We start from the raw sequence: 22,318 nt of genomic DNA, 5'->3' as shown, positions 1-22,318 counted from the left end.
GTGTGTGTGTGTGTGTGTGTGCGTGTCATCTAGAATTTCCAGCTAACCATCACAAAGCCATTAAAGCATGTCTAAAGCTTGTTATCTCACACACATATTTGTTCATCAAATCCATCATAAAGCCTCCCAGAGGTGGATAAAGTTCCATCATCTGCCAGGTAATATACAATTTGTCCTTTATACAAACAGCCACAATGCAGGTGCGCTCCTCGCTCTCCCTATTTGAGAGATAGCTATCAGTTAAAAGGGTAACCAAAGCCTCTTCACTTGTTGCCCCCCCCCCCCCCCCCACTCCCTTTGCATTCAGCTCCTCATTTCATTCTGCTGTGAATAATATCTCCGTTTAGCTTTACTTACTTGGGGCATATGGCAAGCCTGCTGTAGTTAGCAAGCTTCTCCTATGACTAACCTTTTGCCCATGCCGGCTTTGTTGCCACGCCCCTACAACCACATCACGTGATCACTCTAAAGTACATTTTGACCATGACAGATGTGGTCTCACTGAAAAGGGGAAGGCAGCGTTGAAGCGGGAGAAGAGCGATAGGATGAGAGAAAAAAATATTTGTGATCCTATATTGATCTCAACCCTACCATCTGCTCATACACCCTTTTTAGATGTAATACAATGCATCCCAAAGAATTGATAACTATCACTAATGGATATAAAAAGATCCCGAGAATCAGTGAACATTCCAACCACTAAAGTCAATATCTCGCCCCGACCATAATCTTCATTCAATCATAATATAGTGGCACAAAGAATTACGGATGAAAAGCAGATGAGAAATTGCTCAGAGCAGAAAGCAGTGAATGTGCTCCATTTGGATTATCTTAAATTGACTGAAGTACTGCCTCTGCATCCCAGAACCTATCCAAAAGCTTCCACACTTCAAGGACTGGTTCATACTGATTCATCCACTCCAGTCACTTGAAGAGGTTTCCAACTAGCAGTGAATTAATTATATGACCCTCCCTGTGCTCACCCATTCCATTCAGTTGATGCAGTCATCACAGCCCGGGAAGTATTTACTGTAGTAAATAGTCCAGGTTTACTAGCATGGAAATCCATGTGATGACGGAATAATAATAATAATATGACAGGCAATGAGCGCAACCACGTCAGTGTTGGAGGTAAGAAATAAAGCCTCCTGCAGGCAGACAGGCACACACAATAAAAAAAATAAATAGCAGAAACAACGAAGTCTGGACTCCGTAATCACAATATCTGACAGTCCGGAATAAAGTAGAAGCTGGGATTTGGGAGAGGGTTCCACTAAAAGAGAGTGAGTTGCTTCTGCAAAAACTTTTAATAACATACATCTATATTCTGCTAACAGTTCCTGCAGAAATCCCACCTGCATTTGACCTGTTTGAAGTTTTAGAAGACCCAACTCCAGCTGCCAGCCAGTGCCACATGCAGCATGTTTTTGATGATGAAACCAGAGCAGCAGAGGGAAAGCCACACAAACACTGAAGGACTCTTTCCCTGGTGGGACTCGAACTTTTTTTACTTAGTGGCGACAGCTCTAACTTATGAGACACTTGATGGTTAATGATCTAATCATGTGGAGCCACGTCCTCATTCTTCATAGTGTTGTAATATCATCAAACATCTCAGCCCGGGGACTCTTTACTATCTGTCTGCTCATTTACCAAAGTCTGGGTCAACCAGGATTAGATGGCTTGGCTTACACAAGATCACACACACACAGGCCAATGCCTTTACACACACACCCCTACACACACACACACACACACACACACACACACACACAAGTCCTTCACCTGTTAATACGTGAAACAAATGACTGCTGTAGCGGCGCCAGTGTGAACACACCACCATGTCCCATCTTATCAGCTGGCTCCATGAAAGCCTGTTTGTTCTAGATAGAGTCTGCTCCAATCAGCCTGCCAGCATGAAGAGACATGCTCAGAGATGACTGAACTAAGGTTGGGCAACGTCTGCTGGATGTGATGGCCATCAACACTCAGACATGAGCTGCTGGAATACTGTCCTTTATCAGATTTGGTTGTTTCAAAATCAGAAATCTCAGTTATCTGAGAAATATGTTCACTGAAACTCAGCTAGGGTGAAACTAGAGTATCTTTTGGGAGATTTTTGCAAAATAAACCCCCATTTATACATTAGATGCTGAATGTTTTCCTTGTTTATGTGTCCATTACTCTGTGTTGACAACTAGAAAACATCTATTGTTGTTGGTGTTAGTCGCAACACAAGGAAAAGCTTTATATCCATGTTACAGACTGGATGGTATAAACAGGCCGACACCACAGGATCAACTCAACATTCCAAAATCCAAATCTTATACAGGTCACTCCTATAAGAATGATCCCACTGCCTTTTCTTGCTGCCTGGTGTCTTTGCTGTCATGCTGTGATGTAACATACTGTAACGTTTCAGTGTAAACTAGACATGGATGCAGGTAATGGGTCCGTGTGTTGAAAAAAGCTCTTTCTACAATCATCACAGATGCGGAACAAACTCATGAGGGCTTGTGTTTTCCCAAATGTAATTAATCTTTGAATAGTTTTAATGTTTATTAAAAAAAAAGGGGGAAAGGAAAAAGCTAAAAACCTGATTAAAAGCACCCCAATCAAACAAAAGATGTGCACAGCGGTGGAATGGAGATAGTCCTTGTTGGTAGATTCCAGCTACGTAACAGACAGTGGGTCCAGGTGACCTCACCTGCCGTCATGTGTTCCTATCTCGTTACCGGGCTAGCATTACTAGGCTATCTAGCATTACTAGATCTTTTTCACCTGGTGCTAGCTCACATCCACTCTGACACAGATACACGATGACAGGAAACGTGTGGAAGCAGCGAGAAACTTTAGAGGGGCTGACTAATGAATTGGCTGCCTTGTGTTTTTCCCTACCTGTCGAGGCTGATCAGAGATCAGTTTAAAGGCGTTATTGAAACAAGATTCAATCATGAGAAACTCACACATTGATATTCTCTGAGAAAAACAGGAATGATTCTCTGTGGTGATGACCAGCTTTGACTCATCAAACTCTTCAGAGGAGCTGGGCGCACAGCCATGTCAGACTCCAATCCCAATTACATAATCAAGTGTTTAATAGCTGTATAATACCACAATCAATAACTGGAGGATTTGTCGGTTACTTGGTTGAAATAAAAGAGATCCCACAGGAAGCAAATAGAGAGTTTTCCAATGAAACAGATGAGACAGCCCCTGATTAGCTGAGGATGGGATCAGATCAAAAGACAGTTTTCAGTATGCAGCTGCTGCACCGCTGCTCAATCAAACCAAAGTACTCAGAGTACTCCAAAATCAGCCTCATCGCATTCTATTCACACACCAATTATGCAGGAGTGAATGCACACGCAAACAATACACTCAAGTAAATGCACGTAGCCTCGCCAAAACACGGAAGCAATCACCTCCAGAATAATCCAGTGAGCACACAAATCAAAACCTTAACAAGTTTAGAAAAGCAAAGAAGCTTTTAAACAGATAACGCAAAAAGTCCCCCCCAATAGGCTGTGATGAATGAACCGAGCCAAGCATGCAGCGAACATGATCAGAGCACGGGATGAATGAGTGCATTGTCATTCAAGGCACAATTTCCTCTTTCCTGCCTCACAGCTTGTCTGTCTTATTGCCTGTCAACCTGCTTGCCTGATTACCTGCCCACATACAGAGCGCCTTTTGTCCAAATTAAAGTGACATGGCTATGGTGATGTGAATATTGTTTCTTCTCAGACTTATTCATAGTGATTTCATGTGTTTAACTACTTCACAGCCTTCTATTACTAATTACTGTATTTGGCGTTCACCTGCCGACCAGAGGACCAACGTCCAGATAGCATAGACCCAGTATATTAACAGAGACTTTGAAGACTACACTGGACTGGAAAGAGACGAAACAACTGGTCTGACTGAGACCTAAAGAATCATTATTTTACTTAATATTGTGGATTTAGACAGTAAAATTGCTGAATGCGCTTTGCAGGTATTTTCTTTTTATGATGTTGAAAATGCTGGCTTGAAGCAGGAAATGTTAAGAATAAAAAGAACCTTTCTCCGACCCGGACCAAATGTATTTCTAGACTCAACGATGATTTGTCTTCATATTATTGTTCACCTTGACCTTGACACCTGTGTGTCGGACGCATCTCCAATAAATGTTGCTCAAATGCAACTCACTTGCAACAGCTGGTATAAATCAGAAAGGGAAACATGATTTCAATTACCATCAACAATCAATGTTGATATTACATGTTGATGAAGAATGAAATATTCACCGACAACATGTTTCATTCAGTTTTAGCCGTAACCACGATGCTTTTGTTGCCTAAACCTGACCACAGATCCCACAGCGCACTTCACTTTGTATTCCCACCATGCAGCGAGAACACTTCTCTGGTAACCTAGTGCATCATATAACATTTAAATGTCTTATAATGAAAATAGAAATGTCCTCCTGCTTGTCTATAGCTACTCTGTTTTCCTCGCCGGGTCACATACATTTAATTAGTCCAGCAGTCTCTTTATGCTGACTGTGTGTGTGTGTGTGTGTGATGTGAGTTGGGCTTTGTGGAGCCTCAATGCAGCAGAGTGATGATAAGTACTCCCAGCCCGGCGCTCTGCACATGAGCTGATGGACAGACAGGCCAGGAACACTGGGGGCCTTGTGGTGGGACGTGTGTGTGTGTGTGTGTGTATGGGGGGAGGGGGGGTTGAGCAGCTATGCCACCAGACCATGCCACATGGCTGCAATTTGTTCATTAGCTATGTAATAAATGTACACACACACACAGAGGTAATATTGTTCTGGGTTCTACCTGATTGAATTGTGAAATAGGGGACCCTCCGGTGAATAACTTCTATTCTGCCAGCTACTGTGACCAATAAAAGACTGACGTCTTAATAAGGTTGGACGGCAACGGAAGAAATACAAGCATCTACATTAATTATATTTGCTGTAAAGAATGATGTGAATCTAAACGATCTGTTAGGAAGGCTTTAGCACATTAGCAGCTGGGAGTTCAGCAGTTTACAAAGAGAAGAGTCGATATCCCATTCATCAGCTAATGTCATCCCTGATGCCAAAAGAAATCAGAAACAGACAGTCTGTCTTTTATCTGCTGTGAAATCAACAGCACTGAAATAAATACTCAATTATGGCTCTTGAATTGAAAATCCAACTGAAGGGAAGAAATAAATCTTGAACCACTGAAACCAACTGTAAAACAACTTTCAGTCTTACTCTTCTCAAAGTCAGTTATTCCAGTTGACAGCAAAGCCATTTGGCCTCTAACTGAGTTCCACCAATAATGAAGGTTCTTCAAAACATCAGAATGATCCTGCTATTGAATTATTGATAGCCTATATTTGCCGATCCATTTTACAACTTCAAATCGTTTGAATTCTTGTGACTCCTTTCCTCTGACTGACCGGCCGTTAGAGCCTTCCTTTGTAATGCTTTACATTCAGGAGTGGGCAGTCACGTGGACGTAATCACCGGCAATATTCACAAAGGGCCAATTACACGCAATCTATTAGAATCGGATGTCAGAGGAATGAAAGGTGGCCGCACCGCTGTCTCGGACTTCTGCTGGAGCCTGCTTGTGCTTTTGGTGGCTTAGGCCTGGTGAATAGATGCTTGCATTAGGAGCTAGAAAGAAATATTAAAGCGTGTAGAACTATATTCCTGCTGATTTGAACAGAAAGTTTTACTATGGAAGAAAATCAGAAACATCCATCATAAATAACTCTGTATGTTCTCTTTTGGCCCACACATTCAAACCAGTTGTGGGAGAAGAAGCTACTTGTTCCACATTCAGCAAGGCTTATAGCCTCTGGGAGAGTATGACTGCTGCTCTGCCACGAGCATACAGATCACCTTACACACTGGCTTTCCTCTGCTTTGATGACTGATGCACACGCACACACACACGTATGCACACATGCCTGCTTCAATAGATACCCAAGAGCATTGACACGCCAAGTATGCGAGCACAGCCACACACATGCGGCTTTACCTCATCCTCCCTCCTGGATTAATCCACCTGCCATGCACCTGAGAGTGCGACCACGACGACGTCACCTGCAATCCAGTCATTTCAAAGGCACAAAAAAACACCTTGGTGCAATCAGCACAAAGAGCAAACATACCCTCTCACTTCCTCCTTTGTCCTTCTGTCCATTAATGGTAATTCCCCAGCAGAAAGCCCCATACACGCTGAAGGCAGCGTTACACATTGTGCTCTACAATCAGGTATTCTTGGGTTTCTGCCCATCAGCACTCACTGTGCATCACTGTAACAACGAGAGGCTCTCCTGACTGACACGAAAGAAACTGCATTTGTGTATGTGTGTGCGTGTAAAATTGAGTTCATCTGTAATTTTATTCCAGTCAAAGGCTTTTGTGTGTCCTCAGAGTGCCATGATTGCAGTAATGCTGGCTACCCACTCACAAGCATGGCATGATGTGACGAGACAAGCCGTTAACACAACTACACCATTAGGGGATGGTTAGCCATAAAAAAGACCCAAATGAGATTATGAGGTCATATGGCAGGTACAAAGCCTAAAGGCAAAACAAAATCCCCTTCTCCCTGAAAGTAAATGCACATGTTCGACATCCCCGATGCACGGAGAGAGAGAGGGACCATCACGAATTAAACAAATAACAGAAGACCGGAAACATATAAACACAGCAAGACACGGAGGCAAGGCTCGATAGCAAAGAAAGGGAAAGCATTTCCTGCCTAGTGGTCAATTTCCATTGTAAGCCAACATGAATTCAGCATAATTGAGCATGAAAACATGCAGCTGAGCACGAAGCAGGAGGCCCTCACCCATCTCCCATCTCAGCACTGTGGAAGACTCCCACTGTGGAGCAAGGTGAACTATCAGCCACTCAATGTACTGTCGCGCCCTGGAGATGGAGCCAGGCCCACGGGCACGCCATTCACAAGATGATGCCCACTGTGAAAATATTCTTCTGTTCTCTTCAGGAAAAAGACTTCAGGGAGATGAAGAGAGTGTAAATGCATGTGTGTGTGTGAGAGAGAGAGAAAGAGAGAGAGAGAGCGAGAGAGAGACTGAATAGAAGCGAGCACAGAAGGAGATTGAGGGTTCACTGCTGAGATAAAAATGGAATCCATTTTGGTTCTTGAAGCACACTCATCCATGGTGTGAAGACCTGTGTGTTCGCCTGCCACTGCTCTTTCAATCATTTCCCCTCTTTTCTCCTTCAATTGTTACACCTTCCCTTGGCTGTTTATATAATTCCATCCTTCCCTCTTAGTCACACCTCTTTCCTGTATTTTTCTCTCCTTTCCTTTCCTTTCCTCCTCTCTCCTCCCCCTCTTCCGCTTACTTCTCCTCTCTCTAGGCAGCCAGGCACCCCAACACTGTCTCAGGTCCTGAAACTATGGCAACGGAAGGAGAGAGCAAGCGCTTTCTATGATTAATAGATGAGAGATGCCGTGCCAATCACCGGGGCCCGGGGAGAAGGGACAGATGCACTCGAACAACAGCACACATGGTACACACACCGAGTACACAATCTCACACATACTCACCATTGTCATAATATAGACGCGGATCATGGGAAAGTGTCTGGCTTACACCACAGGAAGGATTGGAGCTAAAAGAGCAAGACACGCTCGTGACACATGTCCTTTTATTGGCCGCCAACAGAACTAACCACAGAAATAGCCACAGCTTAAGCAGAGGATGCTGCTAATAATGCAGCCTAATGACTCGTAACAGACTGGCCGTCTTCATGACTCACTGCCGGCTGCTCGCACCTGTAAAAGCACAACAGCAGGACAGGAAGTGGGACATCGTATTTTTTCCCCTGTGATTTACATCGCCTGATCTGCTGCGTAAGACTTGGTTCCTGTCATTCCTCCCATTGCCAGGCAGGCAATCACACAAAGCAGTGCTGCTTTCAGATTATCCCTGCAAATGCATTTCCTCTCCATTTCATTCGAGTAATGACAGATGACCAAACCCAGCTGGGACAAAGGTATTGCTGCATTTTAATGCACTAAGTAAAAATCTGAAATCTGTTTTTGCAACATTCTCCTCGATTGGATGGCTATCGCTTTCTAATTCTCTTAATTTCTAACAACAAAGCTTTGCCAAGAACCAACAGCCAAACACACTCTGCCAATTCTGCCGCTGACTTGTGGCCCCGGACTCAAATGAACCTTTTACCGGGCCCTTCGTGCCTCTAGCTTGCTTGGCATAGACCACACAGTCAATCAATTATGCTGATGTAATGAGTACAAAATAGTGTTAACATATGGATGGTTAATTCAATGGGTATGTGATAGTCACTTAAATGGAGCTGGAAGGGTTAAGGCTCGGTGGGAGAAAGCAAAATGTAAAACTGGAACCAGGGTGTGTGTGTGTGTGTGTGTGTGTGTGTGTGTGTGTGTGTGTGTGTGTGAGATAGAGAGAGACAAACAGAGATGACATGTAACAACAAATTGAGGCTAGTGATTAGCGAGTGATTACATTTTCAATGAGCCATGCTGTGCATCAGGCACACTGGACCATGCCGCATGGTGAGATATATTAATTCTCTGCAGGGTCATCTATCATGTCTAAACAGTGGACGATATGTTCCAACTTAAATGAAAGGGTTGGGGGGGGGGGATTAAAAAAATGGCTGGCTCTTAAGAAAATAAAACATATCAACAAAGCAGACCCATGGCGATCTAGACAGAGGTTTGCTGTCTCAGCTTTTGCTCTACAAAATCACTCAGAAGGTTCTCTGAAATGAAATGAAAGCCACTTATCAAATTGAGTTCATAGCAAAAAAAAAATGTTTATCTCAAGGGTTTTATAATGTTATTATATAGCAGGGTAGCATGTGTGTCTTCTTTCAGTGGAATGAAAAGAACTCGCACTAAGTCTGCACAGAGCGCTAAAGTGACTGGAGATAATATCAGGAAATGTGCCATGAAACATCTGTGATTAACAGTTCCATTAAAAGGAAAGCTTGTTTGAATGGGCCAACCCGTAGTCCTAAAACAAAATGTGCTAAAGCACAGACTCATGATAATCCTCTCTTAATGTTCTAGGAGAGGAGGTTTGTCATTTAACGTTCACACAGCGTAATTGAAGCGGCAGCAATTTAGAAAAATGTGGAATCTGGAAAATGGGTTAAGCATCAATAAATCACATCCAGATGAGTGAGAGGGGTTTGATGCTTTCGCTCACTCTAATTATCTAAAAAAAACACACAGACGAACAGACAGAGCAGCCCACACACGAAGGCCACGCATCAACAAAAGATGGCTGTTGTAAAAAGAAAAATACATAAATACACATACTATTGAATGCTGGCTGAATGATGGTTAACAGTAGCTGACCTGTCTCGCTGCTTAGAATAGAAAGCCATGCTAGTTTATTTGAACAGGAGCGAAGCCATTTATCAATTTTTCAAAACGACTCTATTCATGCAAGCATCTACGTCCATCCTTAACTGGCAGAAGTAGACACTGACTCCCTCTCTCTGCCCTCTCTTTCACACATATACAGCGTGGCAAATCCACATCAGTCACACACAATGCCATCCCCATCGCTATTGTTAGGGGATCGGCAGATCAAACGCTCCACAGAGCATTGCTCCAAATACAGGCGACAACTTTGGTCGCTGTGCTCCATTCTGCCTCTGCAGGGAGAGAACAGGCAGGCTGCTGTCACACAGGTAATCGTGTTGTAATTCGTATATCGGCACCACAACATTGTATAATGTGTTAATGGTGGGCTCTGCACTGTGTTGTGTGGCGTTGTAGCCTGTTTTAGGCAGTCATGGGATTTACAGCCTGTGTGACATGTCAAATAAATCTGAAAGCATTGAGGCTCTTCTTGTAGGTGGAGCATTGTGGTGAGGTGTTTCAGAATTCTGTTGTTATTTTGCAACTCAAGATAAAATCTCCAGCGTCGAGTATATGCTGACAAAAAAAACAAAACGAAAAGTCTGAGAAGAAAAACAACCTGCAACACGAGGGAATGCAGAATATTTCACCTTTTCCTCTCAGAGCTGAAATTGTTTTTTGTTTTCATATAAAAGCTGATGTTTTTCCATTTTTCCATGCTATGCTAAAAAAAGTCATATTTTTCTCCATGCCTCCAAAAATGTTTGATTCATCTATTTATATTTTGCACATGCCAATCTATAACCTAGAGAAAGATGACTGAAAACCTTTTCAGCTTTATTTTGCCTCTGGTGGGGGTGGGGGGGGTTGTTCGTGCTGGGCTAGGAGAGGAGAGGGGGGGGGGGGGGTCGAACCCATTGATAATGACTGGGTGTTGGCAATCAGGATGTATTTTCTGAGGCCTCTGTCTACTCTCATTGTCAAAGGGGGGGAAATCCACATCTGAAGACAACTGCAATTTTATCAGCTGGTTTGACTTCAAAGGGAAGCGAAGAACCCTGAGCTTGCACTTAATAAGAAAAACGATTGAAACAATCAATTCTCTTGATTCTGGTTGGAATTCTACAGAAAGAGGCGGCATCGTTACTGCACAATCATGTCAATATTAATGGAAGATGAAAATCCCTTTGGACACTATAGTAAAGGAGCAGAAGTGTATGTTCATTTTCATATAATAATACCTGAAAATGCTGTTATTTTCTTTTTGTTTTATTATAAACCAGAAACGTATGGCGGTTGTAGTTTCACAGCATCTTTAGAGAGACTCGAAAAGCACCGAGACGCGGTGGCGTAAACGCGCAACTGTCAGCCCGGCAAGTTCCCACATTGATTTCCCGTCCGTGAATCTGCTCCGCGGTCATTCCTAGGCTGTTATCATTATGTCCTCCCTTGTGATCCACAAAAGGTGCGACGAGCTGAACACGTCGTTATGTCATAGATGGGTAAACAGCACACGAGGGATGACGCGCGGAGCGATGGGCCATGCAGAACAGAACGCATTTACCTCGTAACAAAAGCGCCGCTGCGCTCATTTAATATATTAATAAGTCCCTTTACACTTTTCAAAACTTTCAATGTGCTTTGTACATCCGCGGAGGCGCCGTGATGAAGTCGCCCCTGTGAGGCTGGTGCACTTGTCTCCCCGGCAGCACGGAGAACAAGCCTCCCGACGCCGGAGGAGAGTCGGTGGGACGCGCAAAGCGCACGTGAACTTTGAAATAAACAAAGAAATCTTACCTTCAGCTCATGAATGGAAATGCTTTGGCAAGTAGTTTCACAGCTCTGTCTTTCGGTAATCCATGAGGCGCGTCTCTCGGAGCTGTTCGGACGGTGCTCGTTAGGGAACAACAATACGAGCGCTACTTTTCTCTTGCGCGTCTTTCTGTTTACATGCCGCGCTGAAATCACGCCTCTTCAAATGGGGACATCCATCGGAAATCCACACTGGAGAGAGAGAAAGGACAACGTTGTGGCTTTTTGAACTCCCTTCAGTATAAACTGCACCCACGGAAATAAGCGGCTGTCCCTGAACGCAGGTCCCTCCATGAAGCGTCTTAGCGGACTGGAGCGCTGCGCAGCGATCCCAGCTGTCACACCACCCGCTACACGCGCACACTAACGCGCGAACACACACACACACACGGGAAGGGAGGAGCTACCTCGTTAAAACGGGAGGTATTGTGTTAATGGTTGCCAGTTTTGGACAACTGTTTTTCTATTTTTACGCATGCAGGGGCATTTCACAAGAACGTGCCGTGGAGGGGAAAATACACCCTGATTGGAGGCAATACTTTAAACACGGAGGGGGACACAAAGGAAAAAAAACTGTCAAGAGATTAGTTTGAAATTCTAATAAGATTAAACATTCATTGTCCCAACCGCTTAATCCGTTATCGGGTCGCGGGCCAAGATGGAGCCAAAAGCAGCAGTCAATGGGCGAGAGGCAGGGGACACCCTGGACAAGCCGCCAGATCATAAGATGAAACATATTTTATTTAAACACGCAGACTCGTCTGCGGGTCTGTTTCATTCAAACTGTCAATCTGAATTATGACGTCACAATAACGACGCGGGTCTTCATTCAAGCCGCCTGCATATACTTTGTGCGGGTTTTGTGCACAGCTGATGCAAATCGGTATGTCATCAGGTTCAAAGGCCTTCTTGTGTGTTGTGTCTTGCCTCTGACCCGCCCTTCCTCCTCTGGTGGTCCCTCCTGGGTTCCAAGCTTCACGCGCACACGCACGCAGAGCAGCCATTGGGTTTTTACAGGGTCCTAATTTCCAGGGGTCAACAAATAATGTATGAAAAAAGCTGGCCGCTATAAAAGTTGGTTGATTATAGGAAACAATTCGATGTCGGACACACACACACAACCAAATCCTTAATCCTTATACAACACACAAACACACACACACTAAAGTCAGTTCACACACCTGAGTAGACATCGAGATCATTTATACAAATTAAGTTATTCACAGGGTCATGCCTTTGGGGCTAAATAGCAGGCCAGCTGTTAAAGCAGTGTGTGTGTGTGTGTGTGTGTGTGTGTGTGTGTGTGTGTGTGTGTGCCTGTCAGGCACTATTGCTGTCTTGTTAGCTCGGTACAGTGCTGCCTCCATAGGCCCAATGCCAAACACCATACTGTTGCTCTTTAATGTAAAGTAATACTGCACACTGAGGTCTGCCAAGTCTTTCCATATATATTATCATCAATTTGCTGTCAAAACAAAAGTCATTTACAATCGTGCAATTGAGCCATCAAACAGTTTATGTCGACATGATGGAGAAAACATAACCCCTTAGCTGTTTTTTTATCATTAATTCTGGCAGGTTGGACTCACTACTTTATTTTTTATTTTTTTAATTAAATATGCTGCATGAAAAAAAAAGTAAACTCTATTTGGGCAAATAACAGGAGTCCATTTGTTCATCACAGCATCTCATCTAACGCTGTAATATTCTGCAGGCATTCAGAATTCTCTGAGCTGTGTGAGGGAAACTTTACCATGTGCTGTTGATGCATGCAGACGAAACACCGTGGATATTATATTAACAAGAACCAGATGAGGATAAAACATTTGAATTCATTTACATCAATCATGATGCAAATGCCGCAAGCCTGTAATCAAAACAACAAGCTTTTGAGAATGCAAACACTTTATCTCCATCTTAACATTCGTCATTTTCTTCCTCTCTATCTCACTTGCTCTCTCTCACACACACACTTTGAAGTGGAAGTGTTGCTAAGTGTGGGAGGCAGGCAGGGTATAATTCGAGCTCAATAATGACAAGATACACACCAGATAGATTGAACTCAGGAAATATGCTCATCTCGGCGCTTATCTCACTTATCGCTCTAAAGTTGTCCCAGGCGCATTAGGACTTCATGTGTGGAGGAGAGTTGAACAACCAGCACCCCCTGATGGGATTGACAGCATTCATACACCAGTCAGTCTTCAGGGACGTCTTCCAGCTCCATGTCCTGGTCTCTTTTTTATATCTTGATGAAACAATACCGGCTTGCCTCCTCCATAACCACTGGCTCATTTTATTGGCCTTCAGTAACTCATTTCCAAACTCATGCTGACCTGACATGGATTTTAAAAGAACTGCGTCCATTTTCTCCCCGACATTAGCAGACATTAAAAATGTTGTAATAACATGCAGCAAATTCCAGTGCCTCTGACGCTTCACCCCTCTCATCCTCCCATTTGTCATAGATGAAAAGCTTTCAAACCATACTGAGGGTGCAAGAAACACTCGGATCCCTCACTAAGTGTAGATGTATATTCAGCAAAGAGGGGGGCTGGAAAGAGCAAGGAAATGACCTCACAATGTAAAATATCATCTTTCTAACACTTATTTAGGACATGATATTTAGAATTCGAGCGGGAAAAGAATGGTATCAGTTAGTTAGCTAGTTAGTTAGTTGAGTTAGTCAAATAAAGAAAGTTGAGTAAATGGTGCATATCTTGCAAGTGAAAAAATTTAATATAGATATTCAAGTGTGTTACCTCAGGATTATGTAGTACTCAAGTAAATGTACTTGGTTACTTTCCACCTCTGTGCCACAATCCGTTATGTTTCCATCCATCCATCAATCCAAAGAAAAACCAATCACAAGACACGTGTGCAAATTCACCTCTGTATGTAAATAGATGCACCGTAAATGCAACTAACATCACTGTCATCAAGGCCAGCTCGGTGGCGCAGTGGATAGTGCTGTTGCCTCACAGCAAGGGGGATGCAGGTCCTAAATTGTAGTGAAAGAGTTTAGTTGTGTTGTGTCCATGTCTTAATGTGATGTAGTTGATATAACCCCGGCGAGCTGCTTGTTTCACTACTGCACCGCTGGTGGAGCGTCATTGGCTGAAACTACAACTTCCACTGCTGCTGAGTCCCTAATAGCTGCTGCTGAACTGTGGATCATGAAGGCAGCTGACAAAGAACAGAGCCCATTTTACGACGGTGGCTGTCATGGCGCTGCTGCAGGCAAACATATCGACGATGTCTCCTTTTAGTACTTCAGCACTTCATGGCCACTGCAGCTTATTTTTCCCCAAAGGCAATATGTAGTGGTAAAGAGTCAACATGTTTCATATAAAGTGTGGCCAACAGACTGCTGATTACTAAATGCTTCCGTATGAGACTTCTGAGAGCTCAACATCTGTGTCTGCATCATAGGAGAGATTATATTCTCCTGTTTCTGTCATCTCACTTGATATTCACTTATGATCATGTTGAACATAGACAGGAAAGTGGGGATTAGAAGGATCTAATGTAACTGCTAAACACCTGCAGGCTTGAAGTGATACTCTGGGGGTTTTCTGGGGTTGGTACTGTGTACATGTATTATGAGTCTGCAGCACTTACAACATGAAGAACCCATCAATTTGCTTTATTCCAGTACAGGTCAACCCCAGCTCCTAAAAATGAACCAGAACAACACATATGCTGTACTGTATACTGCATGCAAACAGTACCTGTAGCTGCAAGTGGAGCTTGAAATGTGTCACGAGGAAGCCTTGAAGGCACAGCCACACACAAAGGAAGAGGCACACACACATATATAAACGTGCTCGCACACAAAAAGCCTTTACTGTAGTGTTGTTTTATATTATGCTGCTGCGGCTGCTGCTGCTGCTGCTGATGACGATGAGAGTAAGAATGATATTATTGATGATAATAACAATAATGAATAAAAAATAATATTATTATTATTATTTAAATCACCCCTGTGCCACATGAAGAAAATTCCCATTTTTAATTGCTAGTAAGCAAGCAACACTTTCACGTTCAAAACATTGCTGGCAGAAAATGATTTGAGTGACTTTGTCAGAATGAATGAATTGTTTACTGTTCATATTTCATTTATATTCAGGAACAACGTGAGCTACTTATCACTACTTTCACCAAACACGGCCAAGAATGGGTTAAAAGTAGGCCACAACATAGTGTGTGCGTGTGCCTGTGTAAAATGGCAAAATGTTGTCAAAGTGTGGCTCAATAAGATAGAGTGAGCAAAGCACTGTAATACAGACCACACACTCACACACACACACACACACACACCCCACGACCAGCTTCAGTTTCCTCTGTGCACCCATGTTTGCATGAAAGCCATGAATAAGTCAACATTTCTGCATGATAGGTCTGTAACTAGGAGTGACAGTTAGAGAGCATACTGTCTAGAATCTGTGTGTGTGTGTGAGGGCTGAGTGCCTGTGCATGTGAGACTATGTCCTCCACCTTCCCTCATCTACCTCACAAATGGGCGTCATGCTGCCAGTGAGGACTGACAGAGAGAGAACAAGGTTGCTGACGTCAGTGGCTTAGGGTGCAGAGGGAATACCGACTGGGCCAACGAGTACTCTGGGTTTGTTTCACTTTAATCTGTGGCAAACTAATTCATTCAGACAGTGAGTGTGGAAATCATTTCCACCTAAGCCTTAGATTCAGCTCATGTTAACTGTGATGTGAAGGAAAATATGAATCCCCAGTCAAATCTAATATTCAGATTCTTTCAAATTGTCCATGCCTGTGTCTTAGTGGATATGCAACATGATTGGTTCCCCAAGAGACGTGACCCTCTTTACGTTTTCCTCACATTTATTTCAATTAAACTTACTCATAAATACACCCTGATTTTGACCTGATTTTTTTACGAGCCCAGCCCAAGCGTTTTCTTACTCTGTTATTGTCTCCCTAGTGCTGAAGCATAAAAAAGGATTAAGTGACAGTTTTCCCCTGGTGTTTATTTTGTCAGAAAACAGGCTCCAGATACGCCCCCTGCCCATCCAGTGTGAGATCAGCTTCATATGTTTCCTGCCCACATGTCAGTTAAGACAGTTCAGGCTACGCTGGTTCTTCTCCTGCTTCTTACCAGGTTGAAAAACAGAAACCGTAGTCTCCGAATTGGGTATTAAGTTAATGCTGCAAAATAAAATTGTGATTTTTTGGGGGGTTGAGTATTCACAATGTTTCCGCAGGTTTTACATTCTAATTCAGACTGTCACAGAAAGCAGTTTAACCTTTATCTCATTGCTTTGTTTACATAGACAAGAGGACCGTTGCCAGTTTTGGCATCTCCTAATGAGATTTCTTGAGGCTTTCAAAGGAACCCAGTTCACGAGAACACTGATATTACAGAGCTCTGAAGATCTGCTGGGACAAAACAAAATGAAAGCAGATGTGACACTGCATATTTTTTCTTCCTGTCTTCATGTGAGCCTGTTGATCCAGAAACAAATCCGGATCCATAGTTGACCACGGTGTCAAAGCTCACCCTGAGCTCCGGCTTTAACCTCACCTGGGTGGCTTCATGCGGGTGGAGCAGCTGACTTAATGACACACATCCACGGCCCCTACTGAATAAGTCATCCTGCCTCCTCTTACACGCCCTCGCGCTCATTTATTTTTCAGTCTGAGACATTTCTCTGTCTTTCCTTCTCATTCTCATTCTGTCTCCTTCGGCCTCGAAGTGTTTGTCTTTAACTGTTATTGTTGAATTATTGCTGCATGGACGCGGCTTGCAGGAGGATGTAGAACTGAACTTTGACCTTGAAAAGCAACACATTTGTATTTACTGCAGGCCTTTATAACGGCTGACTAACCCTCATAAATGCAGACGATCGTCAAAACAATCTGTTTTTACAGTACTTTCTCATTTTCACGCATTGTATTTGGGATTTGATTTCATCATCAGTGACAGAGTAAAACAATCCGACTATAGTTTTATGGCATCTTTGGTGAATTTATGCTATTATGACCAAACATTCTGCATCCCTCCGCTGACAGATCTAAGTTTTGAGCTGCTAAATGATTCATGGATGAGATGAAAGTGAAATGAGGTCACTGCAGGTGGTGGTTGGCAAAAGCAGTATACAACAGATGAGCATGATACCATGGAGCAGGGGTGTCAAAGTCAAATGGACGGAGGGCCAAATAAAAAATGTAACTCCAAGCCGAGGGCCTGACTGATCAAATGCTCATTGAAAAATGTTAAAATGACCGCATATAGTCAAGATGCTCTTTTAGATTGATGGACAACTGGCCTTTCGCTCGGCAATGGTGCTTCTGCTCAGGCTCACGTTTAAAAAGAGTTGCTTTTTTGGGGGGTAAACTTCATCACAAACTTTAAGCATACAGTTTTTGATGAAATCCCCCTCTGTAAATGGCCGGGCTGATTGAGCAATCTCTTGTGCCAAAATAAAACTGGCCTTGACAACACCCTGGCTTTGTGATTTGGATTTTTTTAACAGAGTCTGTCGAGATTTGAGGCCTCATTTTAATTCCTCAACCTTCTGTAGCCTTTGTTCCGTGTCCATATTCTTGTTTTTGTCCACGTGTTTCGTTTCATAATGTCGTCTCAGATTATACTCTTTCAGTACCGCCATACTTACTCCACACAGAAGACACACAGGTTCTCCAGCTACCTCCATGAACATGGACTCCGACTCCCACCTTGTTTGAAACCCCCGGCTCTCAGTGTCCACCTTCCGTTTTGCTATTTTTGATGGGTATATGAAAGTTAACTTTACTGTTATTCTAATGACTGCTGCGCTAATAAATATTGAAATGAAGTGGCCTACTGGTCGGTACGTCACTGTTGCATTGTGGGAAATGTAGTATTGGTGCGTGTAAAAGATCTGCGGGTTGCCGGCTTAGTGCGGGCTGCGGGCCGGTTCTAATAATAAATCAATATCATCCCAGGGGCCGTAAAAAACCTTCTCGCGGGCCTGATGTGGCCTCCGGGCCTTGATTTTGACATATGTGCCATGGAGGATAATGGTCTAATCTGAGTAATTACAGGTGTATTCAACAGTATGTCGTGGCTCAGAGTCTCTCAGAGCCTCTGAATTGTGGCTTGTGCATCTTACTGTAAGTAGGTAATTAGATGCAGCAAGAAAATCTGGAGCGTTTATTGTTTAAACATGAAATGATGATAGGATAAGCTGCTGATTTGAGGTCAGCTTGAGTGGATTGGGATCCGCTTTATATTCTTCTAACGTGGATCATTTCAATGAAGATGAAAAAACTACAGAGTTCATGTCAGAAATATCTCAATAATATATTGTTTTTCATATGCACTGAATTCAGAAATCACTTTATTCATTTGCGAGTCTCGTTTCTAACTACAGTCTGAAGGTTTCCTGTGCTTTGTGGTTTTTTTCATCTGCATCTCCTGATATTTTATTGTATTTTATTTTATGTGTGCTGTCTGAGAGAGGCGTTCCAGGCGGCTGCTTTGTGATCTGTCTTTAAATAATGCAAACATATTTTTTTCTCTCCTCATCACACAATCTCACTCAACATTGCCTCAGATAGAAAGTGGCATCAAGACAAAGAAGAACGACGAAGCATCTGATGATGAAGAGACCTGAGCGCAAACAAAGTCAAAACACATTTAGGTACATCCGCTTCAGTCTTGGTTGAGGTTTTCCAAACAAAGCGCAAGGGGATCTACTGAATAAATAGGAATTTCGTGAGTTCAATATCTGCTGGATCAATATAACTGTCAACAACGAGTTGTTCTTGCAATGTTTGCTGAAACCTTGAACCATCAAGAGTGTTGTTGTTTAAAATGTAAATTAAGTGAAGTATTTTTGTACTGTTTCAAGACTTAGGTGTTTGTTTGACGTTTAAAGAGATGAAATCATCAACTCTGTTGCTCAGTAAAAGTACAAAATAAAAGTAAAATCCCATAATTATTCCACTATGCTGTTATTTGCCATTAAATAGTCATGATGATGACATAACATCCAAATTGCATTAACACACGAGCCAGATTTTAGCAATACAGTATTTGTGAGATAGGCTGTGGTTTCAGACCCAGAAGGCAGTTTGTCCTCTCCTCCTCAATTTAAAATTTAGAGATACTCCTCAGAAAGAAGCTGGTTCAATCTGTGGAGTCGCTGTTGCTGTCACAAGATCAGCTGCAGACGCAACAGAACCTCCTAGAGAGAGGGACCCCCGGCTTTGCTGGATCTGCCAGAGAAGATGATAAAAGGAAAATTGAGACTGGTGTAGGAGCAAGAAAGGAGAGAAGAAACGAGCAAGAACTGGAGACAGATGGAGACTTAAAAAGATGTGAAAATCATAAAGGCAGAGTCAGGCAGGGAGAACAAGAAGAGGGGTGAAAGATTGTATAGAGGTGAAGCTGGTGCTGAGAGTAAAGGGTGGAGAGAGAGAGGAGAAAGAGAAAGGGTTTTTTATAAGCAGAAAGAGGGTGGCAGGTGATGGAGGGATAATAACAGGGGGGAGGAGCCAGTTCGACCTTTGCTGACCTCTCACTGGAGCTGGCTGATGGGAAGAGTTGAAGGAAGTGGGTGCAGCAGCAGCCCAAATGTGCGGGGATATCCTGTTGCCTGCCTGCCAAGCTCTCTTCCTCTGGTATTAATGTCTGCTCTCATTTTTTTCACGGTCAATCTGCACGGCAAGGCAGCGGTGAAGAGCAAGACGAACACGCAGACGATGCACTGACAGACATCTCATGCTACGATACCTCCTGTGGGCTCAACAGCATTCACAGCCATGGGAACGTCTCTGCATTATGGGAGAGTTGGAATTATTGTGTTGGGGAGGAAAAAGATGGTGGATTAAAAATGCAGATAGTTTTCCAGAGATGGCACTAAAAACAGGATTATCATGCAGGGCACTATTGCTGGTTTGGATTAGAGCGTAAACAAAAGCCATTATCGTTGTTGCTGCACTTTTACACTCTAAAATAAAAGGATTCAATATGCTCGTTATAGATTGCACAGAATCATACTAAAGTTTTGGGATTCCTGAAATCAAATGCTACTTGGCCTATCTTTTAAAACACCCCCTGTTTGATTTGTCATTGAGCTTCATAATGGCTAACGATGCCTCCTCTCTGTGAGATAAATCGCAACCATGTGCGTCCATTTTCTCCTTTGGAAAAGCCGCTGCACTTCACGCACCACCCATGAAACACAAAAGGAGAGCCGCATTGAGACTCCAAGCCCATCTTGGCAGTGTCCCCCCTACCCCTAATTACAGCTCATACAAGACATCAACATTATTACTCGCCAGACCATGGGAGAATAATGATACCACAGAGCACTTCAAAGTGACAACTCACATTTCAAGGGAAAAATAAAAACTCATGGATTATGCATTCAGAAGGACGGGGTCAACCTTCCAATGCAGCTGGAGCCCAGTTCCCGTTGTGAGGAGGAGCAAGAGCCAATCCTGATACTCAACTCCAGTACGCTGATGTGATGAGAAAATACTTCTAAGTACTATACCTGAACAGATGACAGGTTTGGAGGGAGGGGGGTTCTCTCTATTTCATGTAGAGAAAAGAAAAAAGAGAATTACAGAGTGAATGATTACGAGATTAAACGGAAGTCCTTTGTTTTGTGTTTCAATAGTGCCCTCTTGTGTTCATTGGTTAGTATACATGTAAAAGATTATTATACAATTTTGAATTTGTGTAGGAGAAAGGACAGAAAGAAGCACCAAAAGGTATGACCTGGTGTGTGTGTGCGAGAGAGAGAGAGAGAGAGAGAGAGAGAGAGAGAGAGCGAGAGAGAGAGCTGGGGAGGAAAAGCCACCGTCCAACTGCCGTGACAATAAATGTCACCAACCTTCTGTAATGTTGGTGACACGTCAGACAAATTAATTTATTTATGGGCATCATCCGTCCCATTTATCTCCATATGCTTTAATTGAATTTGAAGCCTTGAACTCCCCACCACCCTTCTTTAATGTCCCTTTTGCCTCTCTTTTGCGCCCTACAGTGGTGATTGAGCAATACGCTCCATCTAGACATTAAACAGGTAGAAATTAAACTGCTGGCCAAGTATCACATGCTGTATGTAAGATTACAAATTACACTGCCTTCATTCTGTACGGAAGCGTACAAGTACACGGTGATTATTAAATACCAAATAAATGTTTGTAAAATTCAGTGAACTTTATTATGGCTATATAGGATTAGAAATGTGGCAATAAAAGGGACAGTGAAGATTACACTTTATGGAGACAAGGTCAGAGAAGTCAGACCTCGATGGTTTGGACATGTCCAGAGGAGAGACAGGGACTATATCGGTAGAAGGATGCTGAGGATGGAACTGCCAACGTAGATTTCAGTCGTTCGAACGACTTCACACGGTGAGCTTCATCTGCTGGCACCATGGAGCTGACGGCTGCAAAGTGCCTGTTGTGCGCATGCGCAAGATAATACCCCCATGTTATGGGAAAAGGTCATGTTTTTAGCATTTAGCCAAACTTCTCACAAGTCGTTTGGACATGAAATCAAAACTAAACTAAATAATAAAATGTCAAAACAATGTACATTATTTGATTTTGGCGTAACAGGGGGTTCAATGGCAACTTAAGACAGAGAGAGAAAAAGTAAAATATTTGTATTTGACAGGCAGTTTTCATCCGGTGGTTTGCCTGTCGAACCCTGTAGTAGTTTTTGTTCAGACTGCAGTGAAATACTAGACGCAATTTATATAGTGTACAGTAAAGGTCAGTGTACTTAGTACACTGACTTCTTGACTGAAAGTGCAAATAGAGAATCATGCAAAAGGATGTGTCAGTACACAAAAACATGTTTTAGGTGCTAATATAATGTAATCATTTCGAATTTTTAAATATTTGTCAGTGCAAGTCATTTTGCGCAATTGATTAAAAAAAAGGGGAGAAAAAGAAAGAACCCTCGCCTTTCCGCCACGTCAAAACTACAGGGACCACAATGCATTTCAGCGAAAGAGTCACTTACGTCACATCTTCAACATAAGGAAACGCGTCCTCTTTGGAATAATTTTATTTGCTAGTCGTAGAAGATTTCGCTCCGTGTTATAGTTAAACATTTTTTTAGAAGTAATTAAACTGTT

The sequence above is a fragment of the Brachionichthys hirsutus genome, chromosome 4 (genome assembly GCF_040956055.1).
Source record: "Brachionichthys hirsutus isolate HB-005 chromosome 4, CSIRO-AGI_Bhir_v1, whole genome shotgun sequence".
NCBI lineage: Eukaryota > Metazoa > Chordata > Actinopteri > Lophiiformes > Brachionichthyidae > Brachionichthys > Brachionichthys hirsutus.
Note: the sequence above shows the minus strand (reverse complement) of the source record.